This window comes from Centruroides sculpturatus, unplaced genomic scaffold, assembly GCF_000671375.1.
Source record: "Centruroides sculpturatus isolate CEXI.00-Female unplaced genomic scaffold, Cexi_2.0 scaffold588, whole genome shotgun sequence".
NCBI classification, from domain to species: domain Eukaryota; kingdom Metazoa; phylum Arthropoda; class Arachnida; order Scorpiones; family Buthidae; genus Centruroides; species Centruroides sculpturatus.
The window spans coordinates 219574-241073 of NW_019384816.1; the positions used below are offsets into that span (position 1 = coordinate 219574).

The following is a 21500-nucleotide window of genomic DNA, read 5'->3' on the forward strand; positions in this document are numbered from 1 at the left end:
AATAAATCATATATAGGCCTATTAATTTGAATTAATTTTCAATTTTTAATGCTTTCTCCAACATTTTACAATAATATATAAATTTATAATTTATAAAATGTTACTTTAAAAAGTATATTATATTTAATATAATTTTAATTATTTTTAATATTATTATTACAGTTTTAATGCATTAATAACGGTCTCATTCATATAACATTTGAAAAATTAATGATCTATAATTTAAATCTTCTCTCTTCGTGAATATTTTTAGGGTTATACAATGTTAATTTAATGATTCTTAAACATTTAAGAACCATTAAACTAACATTTACATAACCCCAACAATATATTTGTTAAGTGAATTCATCATAAAATTCGTAAAATAAAATTAATTTCGCGTTTATTTTGTCTTAAAGAATTATTAAATTAAATAATTATTACTATTATTTATTGATTTTCTTAAATATTCTATCTTAAAAAGTCATTTTTTAATGTAATTTTTGGGCGTAGAACGGGATCCTCTTTGAAGGAGACGAATCAGTTTTTCTATATGAGTACACAGAGTTTCGTATTTTATGACTTTTTTTAAGAGAAAAATATGCTTCAGACTGGTTTCAAACTAATTCTGCATAGTACAATTATTATTACTACAATAAACAATAGGCACAGAGATTATAATAGTGTAGTACAGCTATTGCTATAATATACAACCATGCACACAACTACATAACTATTGCTGCAATGTATAACTATGCATACAGTACTATAGTAGTATAGTATCAATACAATTGCAATATAAAGACTAGTAGTATAGTACAGCTATTGTTACAATATACAACCATGCACACAACTACATAACTATTGCTGCAATGTATAACTATGCATACAGTACTATATTAGTATAGTATCAATACAATTGCAATATAAAGACTAGTAATATAGTACAGCTATTGTTACAATATACAACTATGCACACAACTGCTGCAATATACGACTATGCACACAGTAATACATTACAATTATTACAATAAAAATATCTATATTTTCAGCAGTATCATATAACTTTTTTTTTTTACTATTTTATATCACTATAACCTACTTAAAGCATTTGTAAGAATTCTAATTTAATTTTGATTGGTACAATATTATTTTTATAACACAAATTAAGGTTTAACGTAACATTTTAGTTGATTTGGTATATAAAAAATAAATAAATGAAAGGGGAATTTTGCAATCTTTCAAGTGATAAATCGAAATAATTTGCCTTTATTACTTTTTCTCTAGGGTTATTATTATTATTTTTCCCCCCTGTTTTTCATGAAATTGAAGTGAATTTTTGTCACTGGATGTTCTCTGATGGATTCCAAGAAACATTTGATGAGTTTATTTCTGTACAACTAAAGGAGAAAAAGATGAAAAATAAATCTTTCTTCCCACTTCTTCTTCTATATTTTATAAAATAAAATTGTTTATCTTCTGAATAACGTTATGTTAACTGCTAACTTATACAAAAATTAAATAATTTCGATGAAATTTACGGTCAATTTTCTCGAATTATTTACGAAATTTCTTTGTTTTTCACTTTAATTTAAAAATTTTAATTGCTCCTTTCTTCGTTTAAAAATAAGGAAAATTTAATTTAATTCCATCCTTCAATGTATATTTCGTATTGCGAGCGCGTCGAGACCAGACCTTGAAGGAGTCGACGTCTGTAAACGTTAAGACGTTTTCTCCAAAATAATAAGGAAAGTTTAAGGTTTATTTTATAATATTCGATGATAAAAATACTTTATATAGTAATATATACTTTTTGTAATGGAAAATGTTCGAAATATTATTGTTTTCGCATCGGCGCGCGCGACGACGCGACGCGTCGCTAAATCGTCCCCATATTGTTTATAAACTAAAAACAGAAACAATAATAAAATTTCATACATAATCTGGCATTAAGGAAGTGAAAAAATACTATTAACTGTATCTACGCGTATTAAATTAGTAGTGAAATATATGAAGCGTTATGGACAGACTTTACAGTATATAAATCATTATAAAGCATTTTAAAATAATTAAAACGAAGTATTAATAAAATAAAGTTATAAAGTTAATATTATTAAATTTAAAAAAAAAACTCACCTTTATTTTTATTTTTATAAGAGACAAATTATTGGAAATCTTCCGAACCAGTCAACGATTTCTTGAATAAACTGTAAAATTAAATAAAATTATATGTTAAAAAAAATATATATATATAAGACGAAGAATTCGTTTTATTATCTTTATTATTAGTTACAGCATCTAATCATTTCAATAAGATTTTTCTCTATAGTAAGAATAGAATGGCCAAGTTAGGTGCATTGATCCAAAGGAAGTCAGTGTGCAGCATTGAGTACTGTAATAAACCGAATAAGGCATTAGATTTAGCCTTATCACAAGAAAAGACTGGACACTTGCCAAAAATATGCCAGATTTGACACCTTATTACAATCCCTCCTTTCTGGAAATCGAAGCAATTTAAACTCAAATCGACTTCATAAAACGTAGAACGATGATACAAGGGGGAAAAAAATGCGTTAATAACAGGAAAAAGTAACATTATAATGAAGCGAAAAAAAAATTAACATCGTAATGAAGCGAACGACGAAAAAGTATTGTAACATTATAACGAAAGAAACAGAAAAAACTGTAACAATACAACGAAACGAACAATTAAAATTAATAATATTGCAATGAAACAAATACAAAAAACTGAAACTCTAATGAAACAGAAGATTAAAAACTAATATTATAATGAAACAAACAATTAGAATTAATAATGTAATGAAACAAATACAAAAGCATAAAGACAATATAATGAAACAGACAAAACAGTTTACTGAACCAACAATTAAAATTACACAATAATGAAACAAATGTTATTAATAAATAGTGTTATAATAAAAAATTAACAAAAATTATAATTAAACGAACGAGAAAACTACGTATAAAACTGTCTGTCTGTCTGTCTGTCTGTTCACTATACAACGAAATTACTAACAATAAAAATTAAATTAATTGTTCACCAAACGGCTTAAAAAAACACACACACACACACAAAAAAGAATAATTTAAAGCATTCCAAGAGCATTATTTTCTTAATAAACACGTAAATAAATAAGAATCTGCCTGTTTAATATTCCGAAATAATAAAACTAATTACTTAAATTTTCTTTTGATTTATATCTATAAAGTGTTATTTTACACACAGCATTAATCATTTTAATGAAGAGCGATACGTTATTGAGGGATGGACTTCCTTGAAGTAGGAAAAATCAAAGAAGCCGCTTTAATATTCAGATGCAACTTTTAAAGAATAGGAAATGTCTTGTTTGTATTATAACGTGCCGGTTTCTGCACGATCTGCTTCTTATGATATATGATCAAACACCTTTATACATAAAAGGTTCAATGTACAAAAGTGGTTAGCTGACACTACACGAAGGAACGACCTTGAGAAAGGGGAGAGAAAGGAAAAATAAAAGGCATTTTTCTTTTGGTGTTATGCCAAGTGTTGGCACCATTTCTTTCTCTTACTAACGAGCTTCAACATCTGACAACGTTGCATGATTTACTTTAATAATTTATTATATTTTAAACGTGTTTGAAATTATATTTGTCCTCCAGACTTTTATGAATAACACTACACATAAACACGCGGAATAATTTAGTAATAAAGGATGTTTTTCTGTTTAAAAAGGAGGAGGAATAATTATTTAAATTTCGTAAAATTTAAGCGCTTCTCCTATTTTAAAAAAAACTACCTTGAAGTTACATAATTTACAGGAAATGAATAGTATAGAAGTAAATAAATACTTAAATCCTATTCTAGTATGAAGTGAGTATAAATTATATTATAAAATATACGTTATTTTTTGTAATTTAATTAATTTTTTTAATGTTATAAGCGTTATAAAACGAGTAGAAGCTAATTTAAATCCTAAATTCGTGCCATAATCAAGTAAATTTGTTAATTTTTCTTAAGGAAGAGTTGACAGAACCTCTGTACCTTATGGTGTTTGTATATGACATACCGTACACAAGCGCTTAAAATATCAATAAAATGAAAATTATCTGTTAAATTTTATTAAATTTCTCGAAAGATACGTTATTAATGAATTAATTTTCAATATATTTCCCAAATTAGAAGAGAAATTAAGCAGTCAAACACTCGAAAATCATGACATTAAGTTGTTAGGAGAATTTCTCAAAAGTTCTGTATAACAAACACAAACAAATAAGAGAAATGAATAAGTTAACAGGCAGTAAAATTATGTTTACATGAAGTAAAATAATAAAAATATATAATTATGATATATTTGTTTATAGAAAGTAGTGAAGACAGTAAATTTTTCACGAAATATTTATTTATTTTGCCTGAAGACACGTGACTGGAAGTCATAATCTTTTGGAAATTAAACAAAGGAGGAGGAAAGAATGCATTTAGGACTGCTTGAGTGGTTGACCTTTTGCGATCTTTTCCCTAAAGGCATGTGTCAAATGAGACTTTCGCATTTCTAAAACAGGATAAACACGTTCGTCCTTAGGAATGAACATATTTAAGATTAAAAAAAAAAAAAATAGAAATTCTAGTAACTACGTTTGATAGAATCACCCTAAAGTAATAACTTGTTTACTTGGAATCAAGTTTAATTTATTATTTAATATTAATTAATTAATGTTTTAGCTGTTCAATATTAAAATTTATAGCTTGTAAATGAATTATGTATGCTTTAAATCAAGTTTATTTATATTAAATTTAAATTGGGATCCGTTTTTAAGACATTAATTATGCTTTTTTTGTTAATAATGTTGAAGAGTCAGGTGTATTGTTTATCGTAAAGACACATTATGATTTTATGATATACAGTAAAACTTCTTTTCATTTCCTACTTACCAGTTCATATAATAGACTGGCCAGGAAGCTCACCGTAGGAAACTTCAAGGCTGGTCTGTAGACACATACAAAAAGGGGGATACAAGTAGCTACCTACTGTTATCCCCCTTGGCTTTAGCACCTTTGCTCTATGGCTAGTCTATTATATGATATAGAGTAAGATTTTATTCATTTGTTGATGATATCTTGCTGTATGTTATAGTTTTCTTAAGATATACAATAAAATTTTATTCTTAATCCATGATACCTCAATAATTATAGCATTCTAAGACTATAATTACATCGTACTCAATGTCTATTATATGTTTTCTAAATCCTTAATTGCTACTTTAAACTTCTAAGATATCTTAAAAAGATATACACAATTTATCTTCAAATCACCCTTAAAAAATTCATTATTAATGTAATCACTTATAAATCTCCTATTCTCTATATAAGTGCATTAATTAAGATATATCTGAGTCACGTGTCTTAAGTCTATCATCGTTTATCTGATATACTATATTGTTACAATTTATATAATACATTTTTGATATCACTATAGAACTATATCAAACTATTACAACGGGTATTGAGTGCGATATCTAAGTTACTTTTTTCAAGTATAATGATCATTTCAACCTAGATTCTAGACGATGATATCGGTTTATCCAGTTGATATCATCATAAATTCTACGTCTACAACTTATTATAGAGAAAGATATCACGTTTACGATACGCTACCAATCAGTAGCGTATTAAGACTTTTCCGGGGCCCATAGACACAGAAGATTGGGTCCCCCCTATATGAATTTATATCATAAACTGTCGATAAAAACGTTTAATTGGAGCTGTAGAATTATTTATAAATTATGATAATCAGTGTCGATTATGACCTTCTGGGGCCTCTAAGCACAGAAGATTGTTGGGCCCTACTTAATTTTATATCATAAATTATTAATAATAACGTTTAATTATAGCTATATAATTATTTATAAATTATGGTAATCAGTGGCGGATTAAGACCCCTAGGCACAGACGATTGGATCCCCCCTACATGATCTTACATCATAAACTAATAACGTTTAATTGTATAGAATTATTTATAAATTACTATACAAATTCAACCGTAAATTGCTTTACTTTTTCCAATTTCAAGCCCCTGCGAGACCCGGGTTCCTAGGCATGTGCCTAGTAGTGGCACGTGACACGCGGAAGCTACAATATTACGATATATTACGATAATTTCTTAATTAATAAGGAGATATTTTATAAAATAAAATAATATGATAACAACAGTAAAATAAAAAGAGGAAATTCTATAAATTCAAGCATCGTGTAAGGAATGCCAAAATCAAGTGTTCTGTTTGCACATTCTTCTAAAAAAGATTTATGGTCTGTAAAAAGTGATTTGTTTTATGTTAACATTTCACCAACAGAGAATTTGCTTTGGGCATTTTTCTTTTTCGGGGGAGGCGTACAACCCCCCACGAACTTCCGAAAACAAGACAGGGGTCACATATACAAAAATCACATCTTACCTTCACCCCTCCTTCTTATAACTTAAGAATGCATTAGCTGAGTAAATTGGAATCTTCTCGTGTGCACGACATGTGGTAAGTCGTGTAGAGAATCATTCTGAGACTCGAATTTTTTAACTTTTACTTTCTTTCAAGGTGATCTCAACAATGTTACAACATCATAAACAATGTTAAAGTAAGGATAAAGATATAAATACGCGTATACTGTATAAAAATATAATAACTTATACAATTTTTTTAATAGTTTATATACTAAAATGTATTTTAAACTTTTAATACACTGTAGAAATACGTATGATAATGTGTGCGCGTCGCGTCGCGTCGCGAGTTAGTCAATATGTTCGTGGGACAACGGTGGAAAAATGTTACTTATAATTAATTTCTTCCAAAGTAATTATTAAAAATTCGCTTTGTTTATCAATGATAAATAACTAATGAGAAATTTATCAGTATGTGAGTGAATGTTTCAAAAAATGTCTAAATTTTAAGTTAAATAATATATATATATTGAAAAATTTAGATATACTCAAATCACTAAGTCTAGAATGATTCAGTGGCAATGCCCTTCGGTAGAGTTGTGTAAATATTAGCATTGCAGGAGCCTAAAAGTAAACCTAGAAGCAATGTTTGTTCTGTTTCGGCGTTTTTTAGTGTTATTAAAAATATATTTTGATTAAATTTAACCGAATTCTGATTTAATTTTTAACTTTAATTAGATGTCTTTCAACGTAATTCTGATCAAATGACGAGACGTTGCGTCGAGTCGCGTTGCGTCGCGCGCAAGTTATACATCTTCGCACTCATTTAACATTCTTTATTTTACACTTTAAGCAGAATATTTGCACAGAAAAGATTTTTCTTTTACGGAAAAATATAAAATACGCGAGCAATATTATTAATATTACAATTTACGTGAGTCGCGTCGCACCGCGCGACGAGCTAACCAATATGTCCCCCAGGTAACGGTAGAGGAAAAAAAAACTTACTTTTATCACAAATAATATTTTGACAGACTTGAAAGTATTGTTGTTTTTTTCTCTTTCTTTTCTGAAGCCTTTAGTATCGGTTTACAATTAAAATTTATTTAAAAATCTTAGAAGAAGCATTAATTTTGAAGAGGAAGAAAACAAAGGTTTGCCTGAAAATACGTTGAAAGCAATGCAGCAATTCTCCTCCAGCACAGATTCCAAATGATGTACTTGGAATGTTATTGAATGCTCATAGACAAAACAATAGCTCTTCGGGGAATACTTTAACGTAGTTTTACTACCAACTTAATTGTACAAAAGTGTATTGGGAACCGTTGAACCCGCTAATACACTGGACACTACTATAATATAAACTAAGTAAATTCTGCCTCGACGTCTAACTAATTTGTTTATTTTTCCAGTCTGTCTGTATTTATTTCGAAAAATTGACTAATACTATAAAATTTCGAAATAAAACAATTGATTAAATTAAATTCTTTTTGACAATTTATCTAATTTAATAATAAAATTAAGTATTTTTACTTTATAGTGTAGATTACAACTGGAAGAACCTGAACCTCTCAACGACGGCCATTTTGCGTTTGTTGTTTAAAGGTTTGACTGATTAGTAGACACTACAAGTATAAAAATTAAAGGAGAACAAAGTTTAATTATAGTTAGATTTTACAGTAAAATCTATAGCTGTGGGCAGTGTATACGCAGAGTATATATATATAATTTATAATTGCATACTCTACAGGAATTAATTAGAAGGACTATAGAACTAGTTACATAGCTGGCAATAAGTAGTTTTAATTATTATGATATACGAGAAGTAGTTATAATTAGAAAGTTCGCTGCAACTAATTATAGTTATCACACTGTATAGGAACTTATAATAACAGGAAATGTAGAAAAATAGACAGGGTTTTGTAGACTAGTCGTGCATACTAGGGCCTACGACTACTCCCAATCTGGGACTCCAGAGACCCTCAATCCCTTCTCACATACTCTTCTACTTCTTTCATAAACTCGAAATGATAAGTAAAATTTTATAATGCATGTTTCCGGTAGGGCCCTATAAAATTCCGGGCCCCATGGCTACAGTCCAGTCTTCTTTTTCTCCCCCTAATCCGCTTTTGATAGTAGGTACTACAGGTATTAACTGTAACAAGAACTAGTTGTAGTTAGTATGTTCCACAGGAAGTAGCTAAAGTTAGTGCATTCTAAAGGGATTAATGATAAATTGAAATATATGCAGGAATAAATCATAATTAATAGTCTATGTAGGAAGTAGTTATAATTAGAAAACACTATAGAAATTAATTATAGACAGTACAGAAAGATTCGGTTTGATGGTATACGCCAGTGCAACACATACAAGGGGGTAACCTTCTATGGAAAATTGACCCCAGTGAAGAAAACCCGAAAATTCCACGTGACCAACCCATTGTTGAGATGTGGACCCGCGACCTGAGTGTAGATTTTTACAACTACAAAAACTGCTAACATTTTGTAATCTATAAAGGAAAAAGGAACAAATAATAATTTTACAGGAAATAATTACAGATAACAGACAATGCTAAAGACAAAACTAATTGATAAGCTACAGGAAAATTAATTACAAATTATAAGATAAACAGGAATTACTTTATATACAAAGCTATATAAAGAACTTACTGAGTATAAGATACATTAATAAGAATCAAGTTTAGCAAATTTAGTAATAACTGAATGAAAATAATATTATCTGTAGCAGTTATAGACGTGATATTGAATCGGATATCCAAAAATCAATTAATGAAAATGATATTAGTTTGGCAGTTGTTCTCATTGTGTCACATGAATATCAGAAGCTAGTTAATACAATTGGCTGTTCAATATCTAACCAACTTTGCAGTCTGTCTGTCTGATGGAATATTTGAATTAGATACGGATTAAATTGGAAATAAATTTTAATTTATATTTCTGTAATTAATTAATTAATTAATTATTAATATATTAATCTTGATAATAATTTAAACCATTTTCAGAGTTTAATTTTTTAAATATTATTTTTGATAATTTAATTAGTGTTTATGATATTAATTTACAAAATTAGAGCAATAAATTTGCTAATTTTAATTAATTTTTTACATATTTTTTTAAAGAAATAATTCATTTAAATTAATTATATTACTTAAAATAACTTTATAATATTAATATTTATGCATGAAAGATATCATTTAAATCAAATTTTTGCTATTGTAAGAAATAATTTAATCAGAAAAATTAATATAAAATGACATTTTATCAATCATAAAATACATAAACAGTTTAAAAAGCGTATATATATATATATTTTTTTTTTAATTTGTAACGTATGCAATTATCTAATGCAGTCAAAACAATTATAAAAGCTCTCATTTAATGAAGTGTTTTACAAAAAAAAAATTAAATTAATTGAATAAAATATAAATTGAAGAATACTGCAGAAAGGTCGGTCATTTGCACTATATTCAAGAAAGAAAAAACGAGTATTACCTGTTTACAGCATCGATTTAGAATCTCTTGCACGTAACTGAATCGATTATAAGGGAGTGAGTAATCTCATCGATTAAAAAATTAAAAAAAAAAAATAGAGAAAAACTTGTTATTAACTAGTTTCTACATACCAAGTTACATACCAAACTGAGCTGAAAATAAATCTGATTTAATCACATGTATCAAATGGAAATTACTTTGCTGAATGTAGAAGATTCTTCCCTCTCTTCTTTTTTTTTTCTGCATATCTATAATGGATCTAAGGAGTGACTAAGAATTTTCAATGTAGTAACTCGAATGTAGTATGTACAGTACGAATAGAGGGAAAAAAATTAATAAATTTAAAACAAAAATGTTTTATGGTTTACGATAAGATAATGAGTTTTCAGAAAGCTTATTATCTTCTCGTAAAGTATAAAGATGTTAGTAAAGTGTGCTGAAAAGATCTCTTCTTTCTTAATTATTTCTGACTAACTTAATATTTTATTAGTTGATTTACTTTAATACTTTTTTTTCCTGTCTTTTATAAATGAATACGTATAAAATCGTTTGTATTAATGATAATGAAATGATATTCGAGTAAGGAAACAAACGAATAAATGATAAGCTATTATTGTGTGGTTTTATTATTGTTCTTTCAATTAAGAAAGTATTATAGATGTATAAAAATAATATGAAAGGATATCTGATATATGTTTATATAATGAATGGAATCTGTTTGATAGATTTACAAACAATCAGAGAAGATACACAGCACACATTTATAGAGGAAAACGTGATACGTAGAGAAAACAATGCATTTAGCAGGGATAGATATGTATATATATTATTCAGATGTAATGTGTATATGTATATAGACATATACAATCAACTATAATTAATGTTAAACATTCGGCAATATATATAGGCCTATATACAAACAACATTACACATAAGAAAAAACACATACTTAACTTAAGCAGATACAAGACGAAATGCAACATACAAGAAAGAAAAACACACGTAATGCGATAAGAACAATAGAACACGTACACAAGACAAAAACACAAGTGTAAAACAGACACAGCAAAAGACACCAAGCTAACAAAAGAATTTAAATTACGAAAAAAAGCACAATAAATCAATTCATTAAATTAATAACAAAAAAAAGCATTGCTTTTATAAACTGTTTTAACTATCGAATACATAATACGAAACGATAATTATTCCCTGATCAAGAATCGATTATGGATCAAATAACCAAAACCCTAACACAGTATCGATTATCGGCTGGCACATGCTATTGTCGTCTACTTAATGTATCATTCATTTTTATATATAAATGCATTTTCCCCCCTCTTCTGTAAAGAAAGAAAAAAACACGGGATTTAATAAATCGTAACGTGTAAAAATATTTAAACTCATAATTAAAATAGCTTTCATACGTAAAAAGTAACACAAAAAAAAGATTTTTAAATTATATATATTTTTTTNCCCACGAAAGTAATGTTTATAAACGACGAATCGAGACGTTGACTCGAGAAATTCCCGAAACTTTTCACTCGTCGAGGGAAAAGCCAACGTCCGAATGTCGAAAGAGAGATTGACGTTTTCGCAGATAGGAAAGCGCTCCTTCCGAAATTACCGAAACGGTTTAAAAATTCAACAGACGAGCTTTCATCCCCCTCTTCTCTCCCGGTCGGGGGGGGGTGACGTCTACCGCGCACCTGATAACGCGGCATCGCGACACCACCCGGACGTTTCCGAAAAAACAACCGAGCTTCCGACGGCTAACGTTACACTACACGACTGGAAATGGCGCGAGACACGGAAATCCCTAAATATATCCCGAAAGAGAGACTTATTATTATATATATTTTTTTTAAATCTCAAACAAGACGTGACACAATCCATTAAGTGAAGACTAAGATGAGTAGGATCTTGCGTGTATGAGTCTTTGCAACTCGTAAACCATAGCACGCGTCAAAATCTCTCACGCGTGTCAATCGCCACGCATCTGCGTGTAATAAAGGATTTTTTTTTATATTTTATTTCATATTTTTTTATTTTCTAACCTTTTACACCACACGTCTCTTTCAACACGTCAGCAGAATTTCGTAACAGCTGAAATCCCTAAGAGTTCGAGTCTATATTACTGTTTGGGAACATGATTGATGATGTTTCGAAGACTTGATGATGATGTTTAGAAGTGTGACAGAGACTAAGTATCTAGATTTAAAAAATGCAACGATTTAGATATCCCTGTTATGCTTAAGTTAGAGTACTTTTTGCCAAGAAGTAATTGGATACAACAAGAAAAAAGTTTAAAATAAGATGGTTGAGAAGTTCGGTTAATGATACAATATATAGATTTCTAATCATTAAAATTGCTTACTATATAAATTATTTTGTAATGAAATAAATGTTAATGGTATCTTTAATGTTATTTTTTTTACGTTTTTAAAAGTTTTCTACGGAAATATTATTGGCGTACTTTAATATCAGTAATAAAACATTATTAGATATTAATTTCTCAACTAGTAGATCGCGTGTCCCGGTGTGTTTAGAATGGTGTTAGTTATTAATGTCGCTGTTTTTCGACGTGCTAAACAACTAAAAAGGTTGAGTAGAATGATTTGATTATTATTTCAGAGGATAAAAGGCTTTTTTTTTCTACCTTTTTCACTAAAAAATTTGAGAATTTCATTGAAGAACTGCATTTCTTGAATGAAATTCATTTTTCTCATATAAACTCTTGCAGAATTTTATTGAGAAATTTTCACAAATGTTTACAAAATCTGAATTTCATAAACGAGAAAAGGCACGAGCAAACAAGTGTAAATGACAATAAAATCATTTGCAAAATCTCTCGGCAAAGATAACAAATTAAACTGGTCAACCTTCGACTCCTAAACGTTTATGAAGCATGAAATTATAGAAATAAATTGCATATTTAGCAAAATTTTCTGACAGTATACTGTGTTTATTTTGTTAATAAAAGGAAACTAAATTCAAGTAACTAATATGTAATGTTTTTTAAATCTTCTTATGGGTTGCTCTAACACGTTTCAAAAATATTAAATACATTCTGAAAGATAAAACTGTTTAACATAGATTTACACGTGCAAAAATAACGAAAAAAAAGTCAGTGAAAACGTGCGATACTTTAAAACATTGGTAGGTAATCGTGGGTTCGAATCTCACGAATGGGCTGGTGAGTTTTCCTGGCTTTTCTTCACGTGTCTAACACCTAAATACGGTCCAGTGTCCCATAAAAATCCATTTGGAAGTGCATATGATGATTTAAACGTAAAAATGAACAATATTACAATAAAAATAAGTAATGTGAAAGTAAGAATAAAAAAAATACTCATAAAAATGCACAGGATCTATGTAAAAACACACAACATAATAGTAAAAATGCAAATGATGCTGACTATGTGTGCTTATCAAATTTTTAAAAACATGATAATAGGCAAGATATGTACGAAATACACAATAACATATACATGAAAATCCAGTAGAAATACGATAAACATACGCCTAAATATTACATGTCTTTAAAATTAAAGACACGCGAAATATTTATACTTTAAAAAAAGAATACTTAAACCTTACTTTACCGCAATATAAAACAATTCTTTTACATTTTTATTTCAAAATTTCGTAATATTTTTTAATAATTATAATGTTTCCTCGTCTCTCGAGTCATTTATCAAAACGAAATAATTATGAAATTTTAAATTCTTTTCTTTCACTTAAAACTAAAAAAGAATAAAATATAAGTACAGTCAAACCTCTGAACAACGGCCAATGATAAAAACATAAAAAAATGGCCGCCGTTTAAAGGTGGGCGTTATTAGAGAGGTTACGGCCGAAGTTTTCATCTTTCAAACGTGAACGTCGAACGTCGAGCACCGTTTACAAGATTGCGGCGCTCGACGTTCGACGTTCACGTTTGAGAGATGAAAACTTCGTCCGCAACTTCTCTATTGAATGTAACTTTCTTCGTTATATTCGAGTGAAGATGTTCGTTAAAACAAATTTCCCCCCTTTCTTTTTAATTTAAAAAATTCTTAACTGAAAATATAAAAGTTAAATTAATTACTGAATTAATGATTAATGATTTAGCATGACGTGCTTTAACTAAATGATTAAAAGCTTACACCCATATTTAATTAATAATCAGAAAAATTAATATATTAAAAGTTTTTATTTACCGAAAAATTCTACAAAAAAAATTTAAACTTAAAAAGAAAAAAATCCGTTAAAAAATCGCAAATTTAATTTTCTCTTTACATAATTTTTTTCCTAAAAAAATAAAATTTAATTACTTTAAAATTTGTTTTAAATAAAAATAATTTTAATATTTCAAAATTAATTAAACTAATTTTACTTTTAAAATATTTTAATTAATCAATTATGTACAGTAAAACCTGTGTAAAGCGGACTGAATACTTTCCGGTTTGGCAGGTTTCGGTTTTAAACAGGCTTTTAACATAGAAAAACGTTTCGCTCCTAAGATGTATTCCCTTTTAGCAGGTTTCCATTTTATGCAGGTTCCTTTTTAGACAGGTTTCGCTATATATGTAGCCTATATATATATATACAGCAATTTTCTACGTTCAAAACACCTGCCTAAACGGGAAAAATTCTTCCGGAGCGATTTTCTGTTTTTTAAAAAAGAACCTGTTTAAAACGGAAACCTGCCAAACCGGAAAAAATAATTCGAGTCCGATTTACACAGGTTTTACTGTATATAAATTGATTATATTGTTATACATATACGTAAAATATAATTAAATTAATAAAAATATATCATTNATTAAATTAAATTAATGCTTTGTGTTCCGCTTCGTTTCACTTAACAATATTTAATTATGGAGAGTGAAGCAGTTTTGTTTAAGGCTAAAGACTTTCTTTCTGAAGATAAATTATAGTTGAAAAGCGTGAATTATAGTTTATACAATTGAATAAAATTGTATAATAAAAAGTATATTCTCCTCTCCTTCAGTTTTTGATAAGAATAATTATAATTATAAGAAGGCACACCCTTAAAATCACCTTGACCTAGTTAAATTTTCGTTTCAAATTGATAAGTTCTTAAAGAATTTAGTGGAAAATTCTTACTTTATTCTTTAAAAATAATCGTTGAAAGTCATAAAAAGTACAGTAAAAACCTGTCTAAAACGGAAACCTTTCTAAACGGTTTAAAAAACACCCCTGCGAGTCGGTTTACACAGGTTTTACTGTATGTATTCTCCATTAATTTTTAAAAAATTATTATGAATATTTTATTACATTGGTAATTTTATTTTACTTGTTGGATAGATTTGAAGGATATTTATTTCGTAAATAATAAAATATAAATAAAGTAACAAGTTTATCGCATTGAATTTTGATAAGATAGTTGATATGTAATCTTATTTTTTTATATAACATATGGTAGAAATATAGGTTAAGATACGTGTAGATGCATGTAGAAATGGACAGCTTCCACATAGAAATGCACAAGATGCTCAGGAAAATGAAAAAGTATCAGGAAGTCCGCAAGATGCACCTGAGAATGTGCATGCGAATTCTGTGTATACAAAATATCCGTGGAAATGCATGGAGATAAAGTGTACGATATGGACGGGTAGTTCGAGGTGGTGCACAAATTGCAGATAGAAATGCCCATAAAACAATAGTGAAAATAGGAAAAGTACTCTTTAAATGCATTTATATGCATAAAATATAGACTACATCTAACAGTTACATATAAAAATTTACATTAATTAATTGAAAATACTCTGTATATAAAAATATATTTTACATGAATGAAGTGGAGTGGATTGATAGAATAAGCAATGCAACACTTGGTCGATCTGCCATAGGGAATGTCTTCTTTCTGTGATTACGAGAGGACTTTCCAGTTTCCTATAGCAAATCCTCTCGTAGTCCATAGAAAGTTTTTATAGAAAGTCCTAGACACGTGAAGAAATCCAGAAAACTCCACGAGGCCAGCTGTTGGTGAAGTGCGAACCCGCAACCAGTATTCGAGTGGTTTCATCTACTCGATCACTAACTGTGCACTTTTACATGAACTGTGTACATTCAATTTCAATTATTTTTATACTTTAATAATTAAAAATGTACGTTCGTATACTCAATTTACATTTTTACCTCAAACTAACGTGCATTTTATACAGTACACTTATTCTAAAATTCAGAGTATATTACATTAAAACTTAATAGTATTACCGGACTTTTATTAAAAAAATGTCAAAGAAAATCATCTTCAGTATTCAATTTTAAAACTGGAATACTGAAGTAACGTTTTAACGAAAAATTATAAGGCCAAAGATATATAAAAATACATTAACATATAATAAATTATTTATCAAATTCTCTTCACGATAATTTAAAATCATTATACTGATAACATACTTATAGATAATTTCCTTAAATTACAAGCTACAAAGGAGATCAATGGGTGACTTTTACATAATACATGTTATTTTCAACATTTTAAGTAATAATAAATTACAATTTTTATAAAACATAAATGCTATAATTTTATTTTATAATAGTTTAAATATATTCTATAACTAGTTATAACTTATTCTCTATCGATTTAAATATATTATCGAATGTTACTTCCTTCAAAAGGATCCAATTAATCAAAACCTGCTATAAATCATAATATATTAAATTTTGATTGACAGTTTTATATAAATTTAAATTATCTTCATTCATTTTTTTTTAAATATGCCTTCAGGATATTAAATGATTCAAAATATAATTCCATTAAATATGTTCTATGTAAATTAAATGAAAGTTATCAAAATAAATCCAATTAACTTCTAACCTGTATGTAAATTAAATTTGCCAAGATTAAACTTATCAATGCGTTAATTTAAATACTACTCGAAACGGAGACATCTTTAAATTTTATATAAATTAACTGGTAATATCTTTGATAATGTTAGCAGAATTGTTTTAATTTCGTTTAAGTTTCTTATTTTTAAAGCAATCTGTGAGTAATTAAACTGCAAATAAATATATAACAATTATGATTGAAAATTAAATAAAGAAATTCCTAAGAACATGCACGGTACTCTGATTTATATTTAAGATACAACGTACAAAAATTTCAACTGTGATTCTTAACAGCGATTGGTTGAAATAGAAATTGATAGAAAAAATATATATTGTTGTAAATTTTAAATTTTGAAAATTGTATCAACCAATCAACATTAAGACAAGCTTTTCATTAACTAATAATTGTTTAAATTTAATTTGCTTTATTTTTATATAAATTACTGATGAGAATTTATGTTTATCGTAATTATTTTACCTAAATTTTTTTCACATTTACTGTGATTATTTACAGTTCACACCACCTTTACTAAAATTATTCCATTATTTTAAATAATATTAAAATAGACTATTTCTATCTAAATACTAGAAACTCAATTAGAAAGATCAGAAACGAAGAAGGTAATAATTATATACTATTATCAAACTGAAATTTCTTTGGCTTGGAAGAACAAAGACCAATGTCATGCGCCTTTGTTCTTGGAAGAATAAGAGCTTTTGACATTGGGCCTTATTATTCCAAGTTATGTATTTGATGATGTTACTTCTGTAATTAAAAAATAACCAAGAAAAATTTTCTGCTAAGTGTGTTACCTTTTCACTTTACTGTATACTCAACAACAATGTAATATATAATAAAATTGCAAAAAGAAAAATGAAATTTTTACTCTTAGTTACATAGAAAATAATGAGGAACAAACTAAATTCATCTTAACAGTAACTATCCGTAAGATAGATTTAAGCATTGTGCCAAGTCATGTGTCACGCTCATTTTATATAATTGATAACAACATAAATAAAAATTTATACAAACTTCTGAACAACGGCAACATAAAAATGGCTTAGAAGCCGTTGTTTACAGGTTATTTTGTACGCATTTTAAAAAGAGATGTCAATGCAAAAATGGCCGCAGTTTACAGGTGGACATTGTACACATATACTGTATTTAAAATTTACGTAATAAAATCATTGTGTAAGATTTCTTGAAGATTTAAAATTTAATTTATAAATTGAAATCTCCAAAAAAAACCTAAGTAAATATCATCGAGAATAGTTATAAATCTTAGGATCAATGTTTATTATTAAACTTTGCTAAGTTACTTACGCGATCTGAAACAGAATAAATTAACAAAAAAGTTACGAATTTATTTAATTGTTTAACATTTAAGACATGCTTTAATCTACTATTAAATGTTTAATAATTTATATCAGTGAAATTAAAAATTGCAAATATAAACAAAACTATCCTGAATTTCAACTTACAATTCTAGAAATTTATATAATCTCCTTATTGATAATTATAAGAAAATGAAAAAGTATCAGGAAGTCCGCAAGATGCACCTGAGAATGTGCATGCGAATTCTGTGTATACAAAATATCCGTGGAAATGCATGGAGATAAAGTGTACGATATGGACGGGTAGTTCGAGGTGGTGCACAAATTGCAGATAGAAATGCCCATAAAACAATAGTGAAAATAGGAAAAGTACTCTTTAAATGCATTTATATGCATAAAATATAGACTACATCTAACAGTTACATATAAAAATTTACATTAATTAATTGAAAATACTCTGTATATAAAAATATATTTTACATGAATGAAGTGGAGTGGATTGATAGAATAAGCAATGCAACACTTGGTCTATCTGCCATAGGGAATGTCTTCTTTCTGTGATTACGAGAGGACTTTCCAGTTTCCTATAGCAAATCCTCTCGTAGTCCATAGAAAGTTTTTATAGAAAGTCCTAGACACGTGAAGAAATCCAGAAAACTCCACGAGGCCAGCTGTTGGTGAAGTGCGAACCCGCAACCAGTATTCGAGTGGTTTCATCTACTCGATCACTAACTGTGCACTTTTACATGAACTGTGTACATTCAATTTCAATTATTTTTATACTTTAATAATTAAAAATGTACGTTCGTATACTCAATTTACATTTTTACCTCAAACTAACGTGCATTTTATACAGTACACTTATTCTAAAATTCAGAGTATATTACATTAAAACTTAATAGTATTACCGGACTTTTATTAAAAAAATGTCAAAGAAAATCATCTTCAGTATTCAATTTTAAAACTGGAATACTGAAGTAACGTTTTAACGAAAAATTATAAGGCCAAAGATATATAAAAATACATTAACATATAATAAATTATTTATCAAATTCTCTTCACGATAATTTAAAATCATNATTGGTTTGACATCATTTCATCTTTCATGTAAATTTTCTTTTGGAAAAATTTATTATTTTTATGAATTTTTTAAGATCGAAATATGTTATGCAATTTACATAAATGTATACATAAAACACTACGTGATATATACGTAAATACAATATTTAAGAATTATATAATAAAGCATACAAAATATTTATACAGTATAATATATACATATGCACAGTACAGTACATAAATATAAGTATGTGTACAATGTAATACATAATACGAATAAAACACGTGCATACAACAAATATAACAGGACAGAACGGTAAATGAACTCCTTACATGTATACAAAAACATGCTATACAGTTTCAACGCTTGTATGCATTGTAATAAATAATATAGCATATGTGTGTGTGTTCTCATTACAATTTCAACATAGACAGACACACAAACGTGTGCATACGGAGTTAATAAGTGTATAGAATACAATACAATCAGCACAAAAAACGTGTGTATGCAACCAATAATACAATAGAATAAAGTGTAATTTATACAATAGGAAAAATCAAAAAGTAGACATATTAGAATACATAATTTATAAAACAAAATGTAACATAAAATTATAAATAATTCGTAGAAATCAAATTGTATACGAACATTTAATTAAAACGAAAATATCACGAAAATTTCGCTCATCTAAACAGATCATAAATTCAAAAAATATATTAACTTTAACATTATTTTTGAAAAAAAAAATAGTAATAAAATAAAACTACAAATTTCATAAAATTTTAATTAAGAAAAAAAAACAAAAAACTGCAATCGTGAATTTTTTGATAATTTTACATTAAAATGAATTAATTAAATATCGAAAATTAATGAATATTCGATATTAAATTTCATCACGCGTTAAAAGAATTATCACACGAATGAATCTGACGTAAATATTTACGATAATTATTCGGAATTCGGTAATTAACTCTTATTAAATCTCATTATAAATAATACATTTTTCAGAAATATAAAAATCAAAAATTAAATGGAAAAAAAAAATCAAAAAATTAACGTCAGATGTTATCGGCAATAAATGAAATTAGATCGTAAATAATTATAATTCGTGAATAATTTGAAATATTTCTACACTTTCCTCACAAAATGTTTTGCTTCTTTTTCGTATCTTCCGTGTCACGTTTCTTTTTCGTGTGTTACAAGAAGCCGTTCTAGAAAATTCACGATTAATTTATATTCATATCGTTAACTATAGTAAATTATGAAGGTTTTTCTTGATGATTTTTTTAACATTTTTCACCGTGTATTTTATTTAAATGATGACATTCGTGGTGTATAATTATTTAAATCGTGATTAGTACAGTATTTAGTTTTCCCCCGTACTAATTATTCAATTTTTCTTGAAAAATCCTACTATTGGCTCAATTTTTCGTCAATAATTAGTAACAATGCCTCAATTTTTCGTCAATAATTAATAACAATGCCTCAATTTTTGTCAATAATTAGTAACAATGATTCAATATTTCGTGAGTAATTACTAATAATACCTCAATTTTGCCGCGAATAATTCATAAAAATGCCTCAATTTTTCATAAATAATTAGTAACAATGCCTCAATTTCTCGTATAAAATTAATAATAATGGCTCAATTTCCGTGAAGACTTAGTAATAATGGCTCAATTTTTCGTGAATAATTAGTAACAATGCCTTAATTTTACCGTGAAGAATTTATAATAAATACCTCAATTTTTCGTGAGGAATTCGTAATAACGCTTTAATTTGTCGTCAAAAATTCGTATTATTTCTTCGATTTTTCGTGAGAAATTCGTGATAATACAACTTTTCTCGTGATAAATTCAGGATAATTCTTTACTTCTTCGTCACAAAATTGTGACGCATCTTTACTCTTTTATGGCGATAAATTCGTGGCAATTCTTCAATTTTTCGTGATAAAACTGTGACAATTTTTTTTTCAATTTTCTCTAGACAAACTCTTAATGAATTTTAAAAATTTTTTTACAATAAAGTTTCGATAAATTTCTATTTTTCTTGTAATATTTTTTTCAAATTTTTCGTGATAAAATATTGGAACTTTTACTCTTTTTGGGGTTAAAAAATAATTTTTAAATTATTAATTTTTTGCCAGTTTTCAACAAAAATTTTACAGAAACTACATTACGGTATAGAGTAATAAGATATAAAGCATTGTTTTATATGGCTACTTCTCGTATAACAGCTGAAGATTTGGTTTCAAGGACGTAAAAAAAATGATTTTAGTCACGAAATAAACTTTTACGATTGAAATAAATTTATTAAAAATAAAAATAAAAAATATATATAAA

The 21500-nt window shown here is 27.5% G+C and overlaps 1 long non-coding RNA gene across 1 annotated transcript in view; it reads right to left on the minus strand.

Moving 5' to 3' along the window:
• Positions 1-21500, minus strand: part of LOC111629845 — a 79390-nt gene that overhangs the window by 42431 nt on the left and 15459 nt on the right. Inside the window, exon 2 of the long non-coding RNA XR_002757408.1 lies at positions 2116-2186. This is a non-coding gene — a long non-coding RNA (uncharacterized LOC111629845). The remainder of the gene's footprint in view (positions 1-2115; positions 2187-21500) is intronic.